Here is a 22573-nt window from a genome sequence, read left to right on the forward strand (position 1 = left end):
ATTATGGAAACGACCAAGGTATCCTCCGAGATACTTGTATCGGCATTAACGTTCCACGATTTCAACTTGGTCGATCGGTTTATTCCAGCGTAACGTAAAGTGTCTACCGAGTTGATATTTAGGTACTTTCGAGAGTAATCTGTAATTTACGGTTGGCATTTAATTGATACCCACGTCTATGCTTGTAATCGCAAAATTCGTTTATCGAACGTTCACCGCTCGAATCACGGGCGAAGATTGAACGACGGAAGAAGGGGCGCTAGTCGAAAAGTAATAGGAGGGTTAAACGCCCTTTTAAAATTTAAGCCTCTCCCCGTGCCGTTCTCGTCTACGATCTCGTCTAGCTGTCTCGGCTAGAAAACGAGGGAAGGAAGCGAGAGAGGGATGGAACGGGTGAGAGAAGAAAGGTGTGCGCTTCTTAACGGGGGTGGAGATGCGAGAGCGAGATAGGCCACGAATCGCGGTGTGAGGATGGAGGAGTAAAGCGGCTACGTGAAGGGTCATAATTAAATTCAGATTTCGCGGGAGAGGGTAGTCGGTTGAGAAAAAAAAGAAAAGAGGCCGACTCGGGGAGATCTGGAGGAAAAAGTAGCAGGGAAAAAGAAGATGGGAACACGCGAAAGACTCGCAGAGTTACGAGTCGCCCGTTCTCCTCGACGTCGTCGTAATTGAATTAAAATTTGAATCGTCGAAGAAACGAGTATCTTAAATGGCCGAGAGGGGGATGAAGCGTCGGAAAGTTGGATAAAGACGAAAGACCGCCACCGGCATCGAAGAATACGTCCCCGACGCGGTAATCCAGCGTCGATTCCTTCTTTCGATGCAACGTAAAAATGCAAAGTGAATTCTCCCCGCGAGAAAACCGACGGATGCTATTTTACCCTTCCCTTCTACCGAATAAAATACCTTTTCGTTGTATACACGTACCTGTACGCGCGATAGACGTTTTAAACGATCAACCGTTCCGCGGCAAGTTGTGACATGCATTCAATACTGAAATTGCTTCCAATTTATGTTCGGGATAAACTTTCCAAGCTTCTATTGCGCGAAAGCTTCGAATTTGTTTATATCCCGTTAGGTTGTTTAACTTATTGCACGTTAAACGTCAGCCTTTGCTTAACCAATTTACGCAAACGTAAACCGTGCTAATCGAAAGTTTGAATTTAGTTAGTGTCTGATCGGTAGCCTCTTTCTACTTAACTTTCAGTAGTACAAACAGAAACCACCGATTCCTGGCATTTTACGAGAAGGAAAAAATTATATTTATTGTAAAATGTAATTTCGATAAAATGGTCGGATACTTTTTGCCAGTAGCGTATATGAAGCAGGTTGTTCGGAGTTTTCCTTTGAGCAAAAGAATGGTTGTACGTATTTGAGAAGAAACGGCAAGTTGAACGGGAATCTTTCTGCCTCTCGTTTAAAGAGCGATGGCCGCTGAAGGACGGAAACTGCAGCCTTTCAAGTCGAACTTGGGACCGAGTTAAGAGTTTCCTCTCATCGCTTCCTCTCGCTTTCTTCTCGATCTACCTTTCTCCCGTTTCTCTCTTTCTCTGCCTATTTTCGCGATACGAATGCCACTCGTCTCTCCACTTTGACACGTTTCGGTCATCCTTCGGAGTACTTTGGATCGATCGTTTCTGCTTACCGTTTCCGATTTACTATTTAAACAGGATGAATGAAATTAGATCGGCACGGAAATAATGTAGGTGATACGATAGAAAGTTAAAAATGTACGCGAACGTGATAGTAAGGTGAAACGAAGGTGCAACGAACGAATGAAAATAGAGAAAGGGAGGAGAGCTGGAGCGGTAATTATTTTTTGTAGCAAAGCTCCTCTATAAACGACTGATAGGGATTTTTTTGTGACTTTTTAACTGAAATACTAGATTATCAATTTTGATCATTCTTTGCAAGCCGATCACAGTGGTCGCTGTGAGTGTTTATATAGAATTATGGAGATCTCTACAAGATTAATATTACAGACGGCCTAGTAATTATCTTCTTCGCTGCTTGGCCAGTTACTCAGCAGTATCGTCGAAGTTTTCGCAAGTCGTTTCCTTGATTCTTTCACAGTGCGCGCAATCATTCTTCCGGTCTGAAGGCGAGCGTTAACCGCAGTCACGATTGAAGATTAATTTCTGGAAAGCCGTTCATTGCCAAATTGGCTTTTACGCATCAGAGGCCGTTTAATCGACGGACAGCGACGTCCACTTTGATCACACGCATCGAAGCAATCGTCATGCGCTGTATATTAGGCCGGTGTTTAAAATGGATCAACTCGATTATCGTGAACTGCAGCAGCGTTCAGGCACACCGGTTAATCTGTAATCACAACCAGCGAAATAGCTACTAATCTAATTAACACAAATGATCGGCATCGTTTCGTTAGAAATCGTTGATGAATATTTGGATAGAAACGCGTCTACCAGTCACGTATATTTTTCACGATACCATTTCCTCATAAGATTTTAATGAGTTAGAGCTCCATTAATGTTTGAAGAAGCGTCTGCATATCGGGATATTCTGTTTTCACCCTTCCATTTCGAAAGATAGTAACGCTCGTGTCGCCATCAGAATAAAACGTGCTTCAGGGCTGCTACGAGAATTTTCCCCCGCGATGCAAAATGAAACCACGTTCAACGTCTATCTTGCATAAATGCATTTCGAATTTCTGATTAATTTTCCTGATGCTTTCTTGCATTACAACCAAATTTCATTGAAATTTTCCGAGATTCTTCGTTACAGAAAGTTTTCTTTTTTAATTTTACCATTTTTACCTCCTACGTATATTTAAAAATTTTATCGATACGATTACGGATCGTCTATAACTTTGAACTCTCTCGTCTGTGACTTCGAATGGATTACACCTGTACGTACAGGGGTTGAAGGTTCTTTAATTCGTCCCTGCACGGTCTCTCGTCGGAGGTAGATTCTAATCCGCAATTTCAATCTCTCTTTCTCCGGTAGTCCCGAAAGATGCGCAAGTCCGGTAGTCGGATAAAGATAGGAGATAGGAGAAAGGCGTGAAAGGTAGGAAAGGAGAGGTCGTACAAAAATGGGGGGATGCAAGCCGTGAATCAACGGACGATTCACAGCGGGACTCATTCCGCCTTCCTTTTATTCCTGAGGCTTGTGGATTGATGGTATCGCTCGCAGATGGAAATGCGTGTAATTTTTATAACGGCCACGCCTCGCGATCGTCTGCGACTCGAAATTCTAAAGAACATCCGTCCGTGTACCGAGCCGACGCCCTACGAGTTAGTTATGCTTCGTCAATTTTCATATGTCTCGCTTTTTGTCGCTTTTGTACCCTGGAAATGACGATTTCAGGATTCCTGAAGGGGTAGCACCGACTTAAAATAATCAAAGGATTGTTTCTAACGTCGGCTGGCTCTTTGTGCCGATCGTTCTTTGAAAACTTCACTTCGACACGATTGAAATGGTTCCTTTGTTGAAAAATATATTTTAAGATATATTCTTTTATTAAAAATCAGTGTTTTTAAAAAATTATCAAATTAAAATCGTGTTTAATCGATTGCCATCGATGTCAATGAAATCGATTTAGTTAAATCGTTTATTCGACGACTCGGTAATCACACCTGTGAACGTGCCACCTAATCCGGCCAGGATTAACGCAGAAAAATGATTTTCCGTTCCAGCAGTGGATGGATGCAATTGAAACGAGCCGTGAGAAAAACACGCTGGATAACGAAGTTCCGTATCGACCAGGAGGACCTGTAGGAGCCGGGTTAAACGGGCCGAAATTGTTCGCGATTGGTGTCCAGACCGAAATCATTTATACACAACCGGAATCAGCCGATTTTATCGACCGCCACTAGGTGAGTGTCACTTTTTCCATTTCTGTTGAATCTTCCACCCGCTGTTCCGCCTTTCAACCCCGTCGCCTCTCCGCCCTCGGTCAATACGACAAATCCGCCGGCAATAAAACACCGACTCGCGCGTTCTCGTTTTTCTTTTTTGGCATTTTTCCCCCGTCCTTTGTCTCTATTCCTCTCTTCTTTCTTTTTTTTTTTTTTTTTTCAACCCTCGGTCACTACCACCTACCCTCTCTCTTTCTCTCGCGCTCACCCGCTACGTTTTTTACCGTTTCATTCCCTCTCTTTCCCGTTTCGAAACGGCTATCGGCGCACACGTATTCCAGAACCACCCTATATGGAACGAAACCGGTGGTCCAACGGCGAATAATAAATTATCGTCGCCAGTGGCTCGGGTGCATTCGAATTTTCCGGCCCCATTTGCCCCGTCCCTCTCGTTCTCTGCCTCTTTTTTCCACTGCGTAGAAAATACCGCGGTGAGTAATTCGTGCAGAATTAAAAAAAGAAGAAAAAAAAGGAAACATCGAAAACAGGCCAGTCAGGTGGAAAGAGGGACGGGATATAGGGTCATGTCGATTGAATCGAGGCCGACGTAAAATGTCCGTGAGGTCTTATTTGTTTCGCCGAATCGTATGTACGGATTTTTTTGTCTCTATTTTTTTTTTCTTCTTCTTTTTGGCAACTGTATAGTGCCGCAATGTACGGTAAGGATTGCACGCAACTCACCGGTATAGTAGAATTTTGCAGCTCTGGGAACGCGCAGCTTTCCAGTTAACGAACAACGAAACGATATCGCAACGTTTCCCTTTTTCCCGGAAAAAATGAATAGATCGCTCGTGATCGTGTCTGACATGAAATTTTAACTCTCGCGCAGGCGACCGACCACCTATTTCCATGTTTCCTTTTCTTTATTAAGAGGAAAATTGAAATTTACGTAAAATATTTTAAATATTAAAGCTTCAATGCGTGTTCGCGTTCACATTTGCTCGCATAAAGGTTAATCCGGTATAACACGTGTATTATAATAAGTTACGCTTAACGATGACATTCTGTTCCGGTTAAGGTGAAAATTAGGTACGCGAGCGATACACAAAGGCCACGGCAGCTTGGAAATTAGTTTGTCACCGACTACTGTACAAACTGGGATTCTTGAATAGTCGTTCAGCTCGTTTATCTGGCTTTGAACAAGGGGGTTTCTAACCCCCTTAGCCGTTGTAGGCTAGTTAGCAAGGGAACTTTGTTATACACGATCCTCTTGTTACATCGCCTCTTTGCGTTATACGTTACGCTCATCTCGTTACTTTCTACTTCAACTATACCCCTTATGACGTTAAAACATCGTAAAAGCAACCGTGTAAAGAGAAAAATCGACGAGGATCCATTTTCTTTCTTTCTTCTACTTAATTATATTTCCCTCGTGTTCCCCGTGTTGCACATTTCAATTAAATTAAATCTGTTCCAATTAAAATTAACGATACAGCGTATTTATAACACAAAAGCTAAGTATCGGAACTATTATAAGCCTTTAATTACACTTTTCCCGATTATGACTGTCTGAGACGAGGTAGCTTGAACGCGAGTGCAACGTAATCCGCATCGATTGATCAGGATAACGAACCGATTACACCGTCGACTTGGAAGCGTACAATCCCCGGATCGTTTCAGGTCACGCTCGTCGCGTTTAATAATATTTCGTAATCGTCGATGAAGCGAGTAGGGTGGTTCGATAGCCGGGAAGGGGCGCGATCAGGTGGTAAACGGTGCCGCCTTCGTAGCGGCCGCCAATTTAGATCCAGCGAGCGTAGGTGTGCGCCTAATTGGTCAGATTTGTAATCGGCCACGCTGAGCGTCAGGTCGATTCGGGTTTGGCACCCGGACCGTGTCCCCGTGCTGGTGTGGCATGAAACACGGCCACGGAGGAGGGTGATACGGAGCGAGATGGAGAAGCGTAACATTCGTGGCGCCTAGCGCAGGTGGAGTGATGCAGACAGGTAGAACGATAGGGTGAAACGAGCCAGAAGGGAAGTGGAGCAGGCCTAAAGAAAGACGGAAAACACGTGAGAATAGGAAGAGAAATAGGTGAAGAGAGAGAGAGAGAGAGAGATCGTATCGTTTTCGATGGCGAAATCGAAACAGAAGCGTTCAGAGAGAGAGAGAGGGATAGATGGGAAGAGGGTAAGAGGAAACGAGACGATCGAGGTTGTGGCACAGATGTGTTTGAAACATGGTACCGGTAGCGGGCCTACCCCAAATTTATACCCGCACCCTCTTGTTCCCGACCGCCTACGCGGTCGGTCCCTATTTCGCACACACTGACGCGCATTTCGTAATCCGCGCTAATTTAATTGCTCCTCGTCATCGATGGCCATTAACCGGAATAGAATTGTCGGCAATGCCGCTTCCTGATACAAGGCGCAATTTCTGTAAACGCATTCCAACTAGAACGCAAAGTTGATTAACCCTTGCGTCGACCCTGAAAACGATCGAATTAAACGGGTTAAAATTAAAGGGGTAAAAATTTACGTCTACTATCGGGATTATTGATTTCCATGATTCGCGCGTGATCGATTTGTCAGGCTGAATATGAAAATAGGCATAAGTGGAAACACGTTGGACCGTTGTGCCGGTGAAACGAAACTGTTTCCGGTTTTACCAGTCAACCGGCCAGCGGACGGTCTCGTAAATTGGTGTCAGTCGATTGCACGGCTACCAAGCCATCAACGCGTCCAATAAATTTATGCGACAATTGATGCTGCCCGGTCGTCTACGTTGAAGACCCTTCACTCGAAATCTAATTGGTGGAACCGCGGTTGAACGCGCGTCGAATACGCCATTAATCGAAACAGAGTTGCGAGAGCGTCGTTACGTCCCGCGTCTTTCGATAAACCAACCGAACCTGAGAAACCTTGTCACCAGCTTGCTTTTCTTCGTATTTGCTCAACGCCCGAGGCAACTTGCGTTTATCTTCGCCTACGAATTTCACCTGATCTCAATGCTTGTTAATTACGAATAAATAACGTCATTTTCGAAGCAAATATTTGAGGGTCGAGGGCGTCGAAATTTTAATTACGAATTCCTTTAATTACATCATTTTATACGCGATCTCTCAGAAGCGTGTCCTGTCAAGTATAAACGGAATATTTATGCGAAACGTATAACCGGAATAATTTATAGCTTCGTCTCTGGTGGATCCGCATAGCGCAGTTTCTAAATATTACCTTTACCGTGAACGATAAACCGGCTGAAATACCATAAACGGGGAACAAGACGAAAGAAAACTTTCTCGTCCGTCGAAGAAATTGCCTCTTTCAGCAGGAAGAACTTTAGCAGCGATTCATTCATTTATCGATTCGATAGGTACGAGGTAGTCGATCGATAATTACTCCATGTATTTTTAAATATGGTATCGAGGAGCAAAAAGTTGTAGCTAATTGATCGCTCTAGAAAGCGATACAATCAACGTGACTTTAATTTTTCTATCAGCAACCTATCGATTCGGGTGAATTCGAATGATTCGCGCGTAGGGGGTTGAAAACAAGCGGTCGGTTGAAACGAGTTTCGAAGAAGAATAAAATATCATTGCGAGTTAGATGCGAAAGAAGCATCATCGAAGGGCGAGGAAACGGGGTCTGGGTGGAATTCGCGCGAATAATTCCAAGACGGACGCTTGCTGATTATTCAGAGTAGATATCTGAAGGGTCCAATTAGCGTTGGATGCTTTTCGAGCCTTTCTTCGAGGGTTCCGGCGAGTTCTGCAAATTGGCTGCATTAAAAACAACACGAACGTGGATACGGGACCTTGATCAAAATTTCTTATCATTCATTGATCGCTATTATTTATCGATAATTGCATTTAACGAGTACCTCGTCGATAATCGTAGAATAAATTACAAGGTAATTAACTTATCATTAATTTCATTGGAAAAGATTTCACGGGTAATTTAATCTGAAAGATTTATAGTATTCCTATCAAATTTATACCTAGTTTCGTATACAGAAAAAAAAAAAATAGTTTGGGAACATTAATCATCGGATATCGACGCGATCGAAATTTCGGGTAATATTTTCCCTCTCATATTTTATCCTATCTATTTTCGGTTTCCTGCAAATACGTATTTATTACCTCGGCTTTGTATATTTCAAAGTTTTGCCATTGCGTGTTTGTAAAATTGAATGTCGATCCCTCGGCTAGATCGATTTTGTTCTGGTCGCGTTGTTCGTCAGAGATGAATGCACGTGGTTATTCTAATGATAGTGATCAAGTAAATTGTCGGGAGAAGATAAGACGGAAGACGATAGAATCGTTACACTAATATCACACTTGTGATCTGTGTTTACACCGTGCATGTAATGAATGGAAAACTAGTAATTAACGGGTTATTAATAGACCAGTTACAATAGCCATACTAGAAGTTCATTGTTCATTGAGTTCCTTGTTTGCAGTATCAGATTTGTAAATTAAAGTGTATTTTGTAATGGTAATATAAATTCTAGAAATTTGAGCCAAAAATAGATTCATTCTGGGAAGTGAAATTATTGGAAACTATATATTTTGCATTAATTAGAATACCGGGATATTACTTGTATTTCAGAAATTCTAACCGAATTCCATTTCGCTGGAATACGTTTAACGTAGATAATTATTACGTTTCGCTGAATTTACCGATCTCCATTTCTAACTTTATCATTTTTACTCCGTACCGTGGTCTGGGTAACGATTACGCGGTACAGTTTATTCGAGCGAGTATCGTTCGTTTAACGAACAAATAAATAAACATTGATTCACGATAATATCTTGAATATTACATTACAAACGTCGCATTACGATAATTATAGCTCGGTAGACCTGATAATATTATTTAAATATTATTTATAAGAGGATAGTCTACTTAATGTAACAACACCCAATTAGCAAACTTCAATTAAAGCACACGCGCGAATTAACCGTCCGAAAATTATCCAGGGAACGTATAAATTTTCATTTGAATCTCTAAAATCACAATTCATTTTTTACAAACGATATAAATAAGAATGAAGTCTTAATAATCTCGTTATAATTTCATATAATTAAGATTTTCTCTCTTAAAAAAATAAAAAAAAAAAACATAATAAAGAGAAAAAATTCTCGACCATTAAAAGCAGGTTTCCCGGTACTGTTACAGCTTTATTTTTACCAGATGAAATTTTATCCCTTCACCGCCCTAGCATCGAGAATTATTAGGGCGCGCAACCGCGTAAGTGCCTCCATTGCCGCGTAACTCAATTACGTAAATTAATTAATTAATGGCATATTGACCTAACCGGGCGTCTTTCGTGGACTCTCGTTAAAATTTCTCAAACGGTTAACGGGTCAGGTTGAAATTCATTCTCACGTCTTCTTTTGTGTGTACGCTCCGGATATATGTATCTGATGATCTGATAGGCGCGTTAATAATTAAGTAACAAAACTCGCTTCGAAGGGAAGTCGAAAAAGGAGAGGAGAGGCATTATGAAAGAATTACAGCAATTAAAGAAACGCGTCCCGGTTTCTCCTCGGACGAAAATTACTTTCGCGGCTGTTGCATCTTTAATGCCGTTTCTCGGACGTTGTTCGCAAACAAACTTGTACGAACGTATCGTATACTTGTTTCCACTGTATTTTCTCATTAACCGCGAGGAAGCTGCTGTTAGAACATGCAAACATTCATTATTTTTCTGTTCTTCAGAAATATAAATAGTCTTCAAAGTTTATTTTCAAAGTTGCAAAGTAACGAAACAAGATGTTGATGGTAATTAAAGAAAAGTTCGAGCCACAGTTTTGAAAGTGAATTGTTTGTTCACGCAGCTGTTCCCGTCATAAACCGCTCGTCAAGTTTCATAAAAGTATTGATTCTAATATTATAGAATCGAAGCTTTAAATGTCCCCTTTGTCGGGCGAATTCAAGGGAGAACGTTCCGTCGACGCTTTCGTAAAGAAAATAATTAAACAGTACGCACTTTTCCAATTAAAGAAGTCGGACGGACATCTGTATGCAAAGGGTGTTTCTGAATGCGTGTAACGAATGAATGTTATAAGCAAGGATGAAATCGCTGGAGCTGTTGCGCCGTTTGCTTTTCCTGATTATTTAATACCGTGTGTGTTTGTTTTGCTCTCGTGTACACCAGCTGCTGATTACAAGCTGTTTCAGACGTAAATTCTGAATAATTTTGCGTTTAACCGTTTATATTTTTGATGAAGCAATCTTGTAATTCGTCGCAATGCCTAGTTTCACGAGTGTTAAGCGAAAAGATGGTTTCTGAATATTTCACTGACAATGAGCCAAAGCACTGTTCGAAATTTCTTCAAGATACTAAAGTAAAAAAAGGTTGAAGTAATATCTTGGCGTATCCCATTCTCGAACTTTCAGCATCAGAATCTTATTCGAAGTTCGAAGCTATTCTAATTTTAAGTACCTCGCTCTTTGAAGTTTTACAAGTTAAGACGTTATTTATGGTAGAACTTATTTACAACTTTCCACGCTTCTTCTCGTTTCAAAAATAATTAATTTGCACGATGATTTTATTCCTACAAATATTGGCATAAATTCGCGTATCACCGAGGCAAAAGAACGTAGGTATATGAACAGCGTTGATTTTACGCGACGCGTTAATATTAATAAAAATCTCGTAAATATTAATAAAAGTCCACGTATGAAAGCTGGAGCTGCGTTGTTGGAAAATGCTCAGTGTCCCAGAAAAAAATTGGAAAAAAAATACAAAGGCTAATATCAGTAGAATTTTAATCATGAGCAGAATAATTCAATAGCGTTTAAATGAGTTTTCTTGTTTTGTTTACGTGTTGTTTCTCATTTATTTGTAACTTTTCGTTACTCTTGTAAACAACAGAAACAGTTGCGAATAATTCCTTTCCTACCTGAGATTAGCCTTCCGGTCATTTATCTTATTTTAATTCTTCTACTCTGTCTCCTATCGTTTGTGGAAAAGCAAGGAACAAGAAAACAAGGATGCTTCTCAAAGTAAAATGTGCGTGAAATTAAATGAAGATTTATGCCATTCGCTAATTAATAATAGAATGGATGTGCACTCGGTTAAGTGGAAAAATGAATAAAATAAAAATGATTTTTGAAGGATCGCTTTTGTTCTTTTTATTTGTTCAACAAGCGTGATTTTCGTTGGTCGTAAGTCAAGTTGGGCCAGCATACACGTTGCGTTCGCGAAACTTTTCGAGTCGATCATTTTTACCATTCCACGTCCATGATATTTACGCGGTTGCAATATCGTAAGCTGGAATGTTATTGCCAGAGCGGCGGCGATAGTAAATCCATTCGTTCTGCAATATCGCGCTCCAGCCACGCCCGTTTTGCAACCGTTTACCCGATTTTAATTTTCCACCCAGCGCAAGATGACCATGGGATCCATAAATCGAACGTGCAAATGTTATCGTCGATGCTTTCGGACGTTGTTTACTTTTGTTCCTGTGCGGGAGCAGGGGTGGGTGAAACGGATGGAAACAAAAATACCGGGCAACGTTTTGTGTGTGAATGAGTTTTAATTGTTGCTCGTTGTTCGAAAATGCTTTATACGAAAAGTAGTACAAAAAATATCCTACCCAACGCGATCGTTCCTCTTTTTACAATATTTGCATTTTTTTGGGGGGACTTTTTATCATTTTATTCGCGTTGTTACGTGAAATTGAATTTATCGTATACACGGTGTGAAAAAATTACAATCTACGATATTATTTTCTAAATACTTTCGTCGAAGAGTAACCCACGACCCATCCGGTGCTTCGTGTCGATTTGACGAAAGAAGAAGAAGAATCTCGGAAATCGGTGTTGTAGATTTCATTGTTCTTCCGTTTCTTCTTTCCATTGGTCCTCGTTGACGATGTTATCTGTCACGTTCTTCACTTCTGTTCTGTTCTATTCTTTGAGGATGATCTCTGTCGAAGATGGTACCAGGGGGTCAGGGTCTCTTCGTGAACCGACAATCGGTAATTACAGCCAAGATGTGCACTGGTGATCGGTGAGCAAATTCCCTTCTAATTATCCGAGGAATCGTTCGGTGTCTTTTACCACCAGCCTGGAAAAGGATTTTTCGTGCGTTAATCGGGATGAGGGACGTTGTGTCTCTTTGTCGGACGATGCCCCCAGGGACTTTTGTTTACGTATCCTTTTGTCCCCCTAGAAATCCCTGGATCGTTGTGTTTTAATTGTTTCGTAACGCGACGCGGTTCGCTTTAATCAAAAGCAGCCAGGAAACAACACAGCGTTCGCGAGCCAGGATTGTTTGTCACGTTGTTTCGTCCCAATTATTCCCTCTCGCAAGTTATTTGCGCGTTATTTCGCGCCACCCTTTCGTTAATTAATCGCGATCGTCCCGATCACGGAACGCAACATCGCGGTTCGAGGGTTTATCGTCGATTAGGCGAACTGTTCAGTCGTGATCGATTTCGAATTCTCATTATTCCACGCTTCTTAAACGCGAATAAAAGTTAATTGTCATTCGCCCCCTGTAAATTTAGACGCTCGTTTATTTTCGCCAAGCTATATCGGGTTCGACGATCGCGACCAATTGATTTCGCGAAATTTACCGTTCCCGGGGATATTCAGGTCAAAAAGTTATTAACATATATTATCGGTTATTAATATTATAATACATTTCGCTGAATAAGCCGTGTCTTCGAAACAAAATATTTTCGTCGAACCCTTCGCGCCCTCGATTTCCAGTAAATTCAACAATGAATGCGCATTGTACGGAGCTCTCATAATTTACCGGTGAATTTATTTTCAACGTAGAAAATACTGTCGAGGTAAATACGTCGTTTAATTAATGGTTAACTTCGTTAACAATACATTTTCGCGAAATTTTCAAAGGAATACTGGAACAATGAAAATTTCACTCCCCTAAAATGAAAATTGCCAAGAAGAAATATTATTTCTAAACAAAACTAATAATTCTGAAGGAGGTTCCTTTCTGTCGTAAACAAATCACACGGAGTAGTAAACAACAATGTACACGAGTGAACAAATAACACTTGAACGTATTTATACAATCACCAGTGGCACTCGAACGATTAAAACACCCTTGATCCACGTTCTCTGTATGAAAAATCGGGATTACAAAAGAGAAATAAATTCTGTTCTTACCACCACCACCGCCGCCGCTGCTCCATCCACCACCGCCACTGGGCCATCCACCGCCACCGCCGCCGCCGCCGCTCCATCCGCTCTTCCATCCTCCGCCGCCGCCTCCACCACTTGGCCATCCACCACCGCCCCCGCTCACCGTGATCACCTTGATGATTTTTCCACCGCCTCCTCCACCACCGCCACCGCCGCCGCCTCCATATTTCCAGCCACCACCGCCTCCGCCACCTGACCAACCACCTCCTCCGCCACCTGACCAGCCACCGCCGCCACCTGACCAGCCGCTACTTATGTAACCGGCTGTAAGACGAAACAAAAGTATTGCTCAATTTTCTCGCCCCGTCTCGTCTTGCCATTTTTCCTTAGCTCGTTAACACCAAACCGGTGGTGTCAGATACTCTCGAGCATTCCCCGCGACTAATTTACGTCAAATAATTTCACGATCCGGTTAACGATCGAAACTAACTAAGGATAATCGCGAATAGCTAGCTGCTGCGATTTCGTTTGATCGCGCAGCGTTACCGGTATGAAATCGCTCTCCGCACCGCGCCTTAATCTCTTTTATCGCAACGGCAAGAACTTCATTCCAACCGTTTTTCAGTCGAACCGGATTGCAAATTCTCGATTCCTGTTTCTTTCCTCTTTTATCGCGACGCGTCCAGGCTCTTAACCCCTGATCTACCTTCCGGAAAATCACGTTCGAGTGGTGGTTACTCACCGTAGGCTGTGGCTACGAACGCCAAGAGGAGCGTAATCGCGAACACCTGTAACGAAAATATCCAGGTGAATCGTTGGAAAAAAAAAAAAGCAATGAGAGAATGATCGAACACCGTACGAATTCACCGTTCACTCACGGCTCTTACCACGTACCTTCATGTTGAGGTGTTTGATGCCCATCGTCCGGACCGGCGCCTCTTTTATAGCACCTGCCTTTCTTCGCAGATCCCCGCCCTTCTTTTTCCCCCTTTTCGCTCGATGTGTCTTCTGTTCGTGGTTCATAACCACCACCATCTCCACAAAAATCCCCCTACCATCCTCTGTATGTGTGCGTACACCTCCGACTCTCTCCCCGTTTTGGTCGCCATTCCTTCGCGACGATGTAACAATCCGCGTGCCACCGCTTAATCTGACCGGACGATCGTGAATCTTCGAAGGGGACCGGCTGTCTGGGTTACAGGGTCGTGCGAGTCATCTTCGCCAACAGACCGCCGCACTCGATTGTTCGTGAAAATAGGGGAACCGCGATGATTCGTTAGAGAGATAATCTCGATGCTTAGAGAGTGTTTAGAGGAGGAGGATGGAAAGGAACCTCGTGACCGGGCCAAACGTCTTCAGAATTTTATGCAATTGCGTGGAAAACGGGCCAACCACGGGAACAGACGGATTTGACTACGAAACCCCGGGTAACCGTGTAAGAGAGGAACTCTTTCGTCGTTTCGATAACAGAATCTCTGTTATTCTTCTGCGTTTTTTGCCCCCCCCGCTGGGATTTCTGAAAATGTTTCAGGTATTTTATAATTGGATTCGTTAGGTGTCTTATGCAACATGATTCTGCATAGATACCATGGGATTCAGGTGAGATTTGTGAGCTTGAAAATTGACAAAATCTTCTATTAAATCGCTCGTTAACAAATCGTTCCGAAGCTAATAATCCAATTTTGTCCGATTTCTAACGAAACTCGTTTGAATTGTTACTCAACTTTCAACAGAACCGACGGCTAACGAATGCAACAGCAGACATAGTTGTTACGATAGCAAAATTAAATTTCATCGTCTAATTGAGCAGGTTCGCCGTGCTTCGTAATCGTGCATGATGGCTATCGCGTCAGCCTACTTTCATCGGGGAACAATCTGATCCCTTTCTCACCGAGGGTGTCCATTATCGTCGCGCAATTCTCGACGATTATCAATTGGCGATCCGGCTGATAAGCGTTCCACGTGATACGGTGGGGTGTCGATGGTTAAAAGGCGCGATTCAACGAGCCATCGGCTCATTCGTCTCGCGACTACTAATGGGATGGTAATCGATTAGAATATCGTTTGAAATTAGAAATTGTTTCAAAGCTCTTAAAAGGAATAATGTTTATTTTTATATTACTGTGTTTTTAAAAATCTTTTTAAATTTCAAGAATCTTTGCTCGAAAATTTTGCGAAAGAGAATATCGAATTTCCGTCGCTACTTCGTTTCTCGTTGCACCAGACACGATCGTCCGTCAAGTAAATCACGCTTAAGTCTCGAAGACAATGGATCGACGATAATGGATTCGAGATGACTCACGCGATCACTCGTTTCCGCTAATGCGCCAGCTCGCGGTACAGCTCCACGGTACAGCTCGCGGAACGATCTTCTCGTGCGAAAATTTCGCTTTCGTTCCGACGGAATAAAGGTAACTCGAGAGATGGTACGGGCCATCTTGGCCTTTCACCGTTCACATCTTGGACTCGACCGACTTCTTACGTATCACCTGATCCACAAAATTGCTTGAAAATATTCCTTTCGACGTACTCCTAAAATTTCATTTGCCAATTAACGCAAAAGTTAATAATTACACAATTTTATTTTGTCCAACATCAATGGCGATAATAATTACCTGAAGATGTTGGTAATTCTAGGACCTAGAATCTTGGTAGAGTAAAGACAATTACTTATTCTCTAAGGCAAAGCGTTTGACACCAATCAATCAATCAGTCTTGCTACAATGACTCCAATTGCTGCAATCGATAGGTAGAAACATTTACCAGTATATTTACAATGTTAACATGTAGAATGTCACAATGGAATTGTTTGATTGCATTGAATTTATGACGTCCACAATGTGGACGTTCGAATCGTGAAATACGATAAGTTATCACGCGTTCTCAATTTTGCTAATGAAACCACTGTCGTTTACAAGATAAAGCGATCGCCATTCGATCGGATGGAAACCGCCGCGTTACATCATCGATGCTCTTTGTTCTTCCTGCTCGACGATGACCCTTCTCGATGCTGGCGAGCGCTCGAGTTCGCGTGGATTTGAATGATCCTCGTACAATCTCGTAGCAGTGAATCGACCTATCAAGCTCGATCTTGCTGCACTTCACCGGTGAAAGTTGCACTGTTCCAGCCGTGAACAAAGGTGTACGGGAAAGATACACACTGGACCGTCACGAGGGTCCATCCGGAATCTCAGACCGTTTTCTTCTTTCTCTTTCCGTCATACTTGCTTATTTTTATTCCCGTCGATGTTAACGGATGGAATTTATAGTTTCATTGGATGGTGAAATATCTCACGTTTTATGCTTTGTTTTTTACCTACTCGATTTTTGTTTTATTTCTGGGTGAAACATGACGTAAGGTGGCTGAACAGATTCCTCTTGAAATTGTTGTCTGAATTTTGAGGTATAATTTATTCCGACTGGTTAGCACAGAATGGAAGATTTACCTGTTTGAAAGGAAGCAGAGATTAGAGATGTTGATTTTGTTGAATTTTGATAGTGTAGCTTATTTTCGACCTAAATTCTTTTACTCGATTCCTAAGTTGTACAAAATTTTCTATTCAGGTACTCGTTATTTGTTCACGAACATCCAACATCCGTAGGTATTGTTCAGCCGTCATAAAGAAGGTGAATTTGAATTGAATTCCACCGCTAGTGCATTTACATCTCATAGAACGGTTCTCGCCATTCACAGAAGATTCAGCGTCAAGAAATTTCGTTCGTCGCTCGTAAAACGTGTTGACTCGAATAGAACTCTTTCGCCTCGCTAATTTCTACACAAAATCTTGCTGTATTATTCACGCCGGAGCGTCGAGTCAATCCTCCAAAACTTTGTTCATTCGATGCAAACTAAAAGCTCATCTGCAGTGACATACTTAGCTTGGTTTAATCGAATCTTGCATGGTAGAATACCCTTTTACCGTTTCGTTGCCAGCGCCAGTAGATTTCTAATAATTATTCTGAGTGAACGTTGCAAATTTAAATATATTAAAAAATTTTTTTTAAGTCATCACGAAAGGAACCCGATTTAAATTGTGCACTCTCGATCGTCCTCTCTAAAACATTATGTGAGATGGTGAAAGTTCCGCTGTTACATCGTTATCACCGAGATGTTGGGGAATAAATATAGTGTTGGAAAAATTGCCGTGGAGCAGTTAATTAGACGTTGCAGCAGCTTCGCTGCAACATTGATTCACTTGGGTTTGTTGTTGCTACAGAATTCGGGGAAGCGATTATTTCATCGTTCGCCATGGTAAAATAATTCTATGGTGTTTGGATTGAATAATCGACGGTCAGTCGTTGCACTCTGTTTACATATGCATTTGTGATGCAAGATTTAATTGACTCTATCAATCACTATTACTCTTCTTATCCTTTCAAACAGATTTACATAGACAGAAGTTTGCAAAATTTATTACTTAACAAAACAAGATACTTAAAATTCAGATTAGCCTACCAGAGACTTGTATAACAAAACAATTGCTAAAACGTGTATTGAATTATTAGATAAAAACTGTGGATTTTTTTGAAACATAACTCAGAATCGAGCGCAATCAAAAGAGCATTCATCACACGAACGAGCGTTCGTTACTTTAGGACAAATTCGATTTTGTTTCATTAAATATAAACGTTGGAATCGCTTGACGATCAAACAAGCACTGCATTTCGACGATTAACGTTCGGCTGCGACCCGGTGCGGTGTATCGTTTGCGAAATCCGTTGGACGCGTTGCACGGTAATCGTAAATGCATACAGAAAATATAAAATATCATCGGTAATACGTAATCGTGTGTGTGCACCTATATCGATAGCGAATTGCGAAATAGCCGGGCATTCTCAGCATCGAAAGAGCAAGGGAATCTCTTTCGCCGCGAGATGCATCCACGGCACGTGACGTAATATTACGTGCCTCACGGTCAAGAGGTGAAAACTGGTCGGACCTGCTTCCCTGGGAAAGATTTTCGCACTGAAATACTCGGGTATCGTCGAGTTTACAGGTAGCCAAGGATCGTACGATCGGCTTCTTTCCTTTTCATTTTTCTCTGCCAGCTTACTTCCGCCTTCTGCTCCTTACCGTTCGAAAGTATGCGCTTAGTTATTTGTAAGCGTACGCTTCGAGCCGACAAAAGGGAGCACCAAGAAATTGATAGTAACTGAAGGGAAGGGAACAAATGGAGAGACAATATTTTGCCTTTTTATCGCCGAGAAAATGGACTTCTTTCGTTCGTTGTTAAAGAACGAATTTATGCGCGAAAGCGAGAGGATCGTGTCTCGATTGAAAAAAATTTCATTTAACTCGGTTATGAAGGTTTTGTAATTAAACGGGCTGAAAGCGACGACGACTCGATCGAGCGGTATCGATCGTTGATGAAATTAAAGCATATTGTGTGGGTTACGAGGAAATTTCATATTTAACGATATTACTTTACCAAGTATCCTTTCGCGAGAATATTTATATTATTAGAAAAAAATGTGAATTTAATTATACATCCGCTGTCGGAAAGTACGAAATTTCCAACCTTAGACGTACTTTCGATAATTTGAAATTTTCTAAACAATATCCTACCTTCGAGTCGCGCATGAAAGGTTCGTTTCGAACGAGAACATCCACTGTGGTGGACGAGCGTTAAATCTAAAGCACCACGACACCCGGGTAAATTGAGTTTTAGAGCCGGGGTAACGAGTTGCTCGCGTGGTGCAGACAAAAAAAAGTGTAGAAGAATTCTTTAGTTTAATTAATAGTTTAGCCGGTGCAGCATCGCAAACAGGCGTAGGAGAAAGGAGGGAAAGAGGGTGAGAGGTAGAGGGTGATGGCGTTTGCGGTGTGTCTAACGAAGAAACTTCCCTGCTAAGACGCCAAAGGAAACGTCTTGCCATCCAATTGATTTATCGATCGTATCGATCGATCGATTCGCCGGATGGCCGCGTTCGAAGTTGCTCGAGAACGTCTAACCGGCGGCTTCTCGTCGCGTTGGCCCATTCGAGGTAGAAAAACAGCAAACGATGTCCTGAAAATACCGGAAATTCGATGTTCTTGCGGTAGGTACGGTTAATGGGTATCGAAGGAGCAACCCGTGGTTGAAGAACGTGAAAGAAATACTGGATATCGAACGATACAACCAGCCAGGACACGAACGTCTATATCTGCCATTGTTATTTCGATTTTAACCGTCAAATTAATCATTTGCAATTGGCTTATAATTTCTGTTTAATTACCGACCGACGTGACCGACTTACGCGTCCGCATTGTTCGTTTAAAATTGATGAAAACATCAATTTGATTCCTGTTGCTGGGTCACGATTAATTTCGTATTAACGACGCGTTCGAAGCTTCGTTTTCCTGCGTCCATCTCTCTGATTAGAATGAATAATTAGGAACCCCGCTTGAATTTTCATTATCCTTTCCCGTAGATACTGTTTTATTTTATCTACGCTGAGACATCGATCGATCGAAAACCGAGGAAAAATGTGTCACAAGAGTGAACGTGGAATCGTTCGAACGCTGAGGGTGTGAACGAGTATTTGTTGAACATGAACGATAAGTGTTTTTGAGAAACAGGGAGAAAGAGATCGAGTGGCTGGTAGTGGTACGAAATCGATTTCGAGGGTGTTTTTGGAAGAATTTTAGCAATTCCTCTGATGTTTTGATAACGTATAGAACAGCGCTAAAATTGTGCTAATAATTGACGGATTAAAAGAGATCGTTCGATCGGATTATTCAGGAGGTTGATTGTTAAAGGTAATTGATAATGAATAGGATCGCATTAAGGATGAACGACTCCGACGATCGGGTGATCCTTCAACTGCGATGATTATTAGGTTATCAGGGTGGGAATCAGGAATACCGCTACTTGCATCTCGTTACGAGGACTCGAGAGTTTCGATACGGACTCGGTAATGAGCGGCATTGTTTGTCGGTCGATGCTTCGCCGCGGGTTTTCATTTCTCCTCTTCTACGGATACGCCGTTAATTATTAAGCGCGTACTTCGCTGCCATCCATTATGCGCCGCAACGGTTCTTAATATCACCCTACACCGTCGGATAATCGACAGTCCTTCCAACAGTGAAGAAAAATTACGAATAAGTCTTGGACTTATTCATCCTCGAGGCTAAAGCTAACGCTCGGCGAAGTCTTGATTAGATTTTCATCTCCACCGCGGTCGTGAAAGAACGAACGGCTCAGGACTTGATATCGCAGAATCGTGGACGCAGGACCGTCAACTGAATTACAATTAAACGAAAGTCTAATTAAATCTGGATCAAGCCCGCTGGCAGTTTCGTTGGCGAAACTACGAAATGTTTCGCAAACTTATTCCCGAGGTTGCGCTCTCGAAAAGCAACGAGATTACAAATAGCGCGATGATCGTCGTGAGAGATCTAAAATTTAAGTCGACCATGTTTTTGAAATTATAATGTTCTGTGAGTGGCGTTAATTGAGAAATTAGAGAAGCAGGATACACATTCCATTTTCTATTTTTTTTTTTTTACTACAAAAAACATCGATAAGTCAAAGTACAATATCCTGATGCTTAATTTTTTCAACAAGGAAACAAAAAATGAATCCTTTCACCTCCAACAAGCGATACTTGCGTTTTAAAAGGACAAGCATCCTCGTCGAAGCTGACGTTCACCGCGCGTAAGGCTACGAGGAAGAAGAGATGAAAAAAAAAAAATTCGGCCTATTAATTATTCATACGCAAAAGAACATCTCTTTATTAAAGGAATAAGTGGCCGGGAGGGGAGAAAAAAGGGAATCGCCGCGATGAATACCCATGACGATCTCTTCCTGCCCGACAGACAAATGCCGGAAAGAGCTTTAAAAGCCGCCGAGACAAGGATACATTGCGAACAAAGTATGCAAATGCGGCCCGTAAAGCGTGCACGGTGCAGATACAAACGGGATGAGATGAGTAACCGACATGCTTGTACGAATGTAGAAACACACGGTGTATCGCCGCCGGTAAACAGAGGTAGAACCTCTCGATCCGTGTAAGATACGCGAAGTTAGATAAACCGAGAGAGAGAAGTTTGCCTTTCATCTGCGACTGTGCGTTTTCAAATCAAACGACAAACGTAACGTCGACAGCTGTCAGCCGAGCAGATAAGTTTGATCGTTCCAGAGCGAACCGCGCCGTTTACGTTTCCGTTTCCGTTTTCGAATACGTATGTACAGCTAATCGTGGAATAACGATGTCTGTTCAGAGTACGAATTCAACCCTTAAAATAGAATGTAGGGCATGGTTAAAAGGAAGAATTTTTCAATTTTCTATGCCATGCCATTAATTTAACTTTCTATTTTTAATTATTCGCGTATGTTAAATTTGGAGAAAGTATTTAAAGAAGATCCTAAAATAGCTGTAAGCGCGAAGAAAAGAAATAAATAATACTTTTATAAAACTAGGAATTTGATAGTGATCAGTAAATAGAATTTTAAATGGAAGAAAATTTGGAAGATGTTGTTTGCAGAGTAACGTCTGCGGATCGAGTTAACAGGTTTAAATGCACGCGTTTTCCTTGCGCCAGAGATTGAAAGATTCAGTGAAAAATTTCATAAAGGGACGCCAGTCTGAGGAAGAAAGGGAAAAATCCTGGTAAAGGTGGATCGGCGAGGCAACCTTTTCAGAGATAAAAATCCTCTCTCTTTAATTCGAGTAAAAACTCCTTCTTGTCGAACTGCCGTCTACTCTGTCTGAATACCTCGACGGAACATGTAAAATAATGTTCGCGAAATTATTCTTGCACAAATTGCACACTCCGCGTCGCTGTAGATTTCAAATATAAATTTCCATTCGAATATCTTTCCTGCATTTTCGATGATCATCGTTTAGACGTTTAAAACCCACGCGGAATTTCATTAATACTTAACACCTCATCGATATAAATAATTCATAAATATTTCGGTTTCTATTTTAAAAATTCTACAATGTGAATTCTCCTGGAATCTATTTCCTGAATCAATCGTTTCCATTTATCGTTCAATTAACTTGAAGTTATTTCTAATCACATAATGAAGTAATGGATCAATTAACGTGCACACGGTGCTTAAGTGCTGAATCCAAAAGAAATCAACTTATCGGTTTTGAATTCCAAGTCATTTATCTCTGACACGGTTACCTCGGTTCCAGGTATATCTATTATAATCAAAACGCTTTCTAGAGAAAGTTAGCCAGGTTGGCTAAACGTCTCCCAAGAGCACCCAAGTCTCTGTAACCGCGCACCAGCTCGATGCTACCGTGAAAAGTATCAGTGATTTTCGTACATAGCTTAGACTCGTCCTTAACCGCTATCATAGTGGCAATAAAATCATGATGGCAAAGTTGTCGTGGTTGGAAACGTGCAGCAATCGAGATTCTCGAGAGGTTTTCAAGTGCGTCAGGAAGTTTCAATAGAAACTGTCGACAAAGGAAGCCAGATGGCCGGGGTTAGAGGAGTTGGTACCAGCCAACCAGCCAGCCAGCCAACCAACCCTTAGCTTCGTTCCCGAGAATTATACGGATCGTACGAAATTCAAAGGGAACCGGAGCATAAATGAAAGCTGGCCACGAACGATTACGAGACACGAGGGACGGAAGAGCGTGACCAGTTCGGACAAATTGCCTCTCGATTTATGGCGACAGCCACGAGGAGTGTGA

General features: G+C 41.9%; 1 long non-coding RNA gene across 1 annotated transcript; it reads right to left on the minus strand.

The window, feature by feature from the left end:
• Positions 1-11440: 11440 nt before the first annotated feature.
• On the minus strand, positions 11441-13119 carry LOC117611841 (uncharacterized). The gene is made up of 2 exons (XR_004583249.2): positions 12965-13119; positions 11441-11897 (listed from the first exon to the last, which is right to left on the minus strand). It is a non-coding gene; the product is annotated as an uncharacterized LOC117611841 (long non-coding RNA).
• Between the last annotated feature and the right edge of the window lie 9454 nt (positions 13120-22573).

Source organism: Osmia lignaria, chromosome 10, assembly GCF_051020975.1.
Source record: "Osmia lignaria lignaria isolate PbOS001 chromosome 10, iyOsmLign1, whole genome shotgun sequence".
NCBI lineage: Eukaryota > Metazoa > Arthropoda > Insecta > Hymenoptera > Megachilidae > Osmia > Osmia lignaria.